The following is a 461-nucleotide window of genomic DNA, read 5'->3' as shown; positions in this document are numbered from 1 at the left end:
TCACAAAGTGAACTTGAAACAAATACCGACTTGGTAAATGCCGCCGCAATGGTCATACAAACCAAAATTTAGTATTTTTCTTAGATAATTTAATCTGCTGGATATCTGTATACTGTATATCATTTATGGATTAAAGCAAAGTGTGGGACTATTAGTTCTTTTTTTTCTCTACTTTTTAAAATTCAATAACTGTATTTGCACAGGCGCTAGTAAGGCCTCGGTGTGCAATGACAAAGCTGTTAGTTTTGTGTGCATTGCCATTATTTATATGAAAATAATAATGCTGTCTGCGCGTGCGCAATTGTCTGTGACACATTTCGACTTGTGACCGAAACGAGTAATTTCCAAGAGCCATTCAATAGTTAAATATTATGTCATCAATATAAAAACACATGAAAAACAATTTTCTATTGTTACATGCACTTTTCTTGGTTTCCTTCTTCACAAATTCGTCGAGTTAT

Source organism: Penaeus monodon, chromosome 29 (assembly GCF_015228065.2).
Source record: "Penaeus monodon isolate SGIC_2016 chromosome 29, NSTDA_Pmon_1, whole genome shotgun sequence".
Lineage (NCBI taxonomy): Eukaryota > Metazoa > Arthropoda > Malacostraca > Decapoda > Penaeidae > Penaeus > Penaeus monodon.
This window is presented reverse-complemented; position numbering follows the sequence as displayed.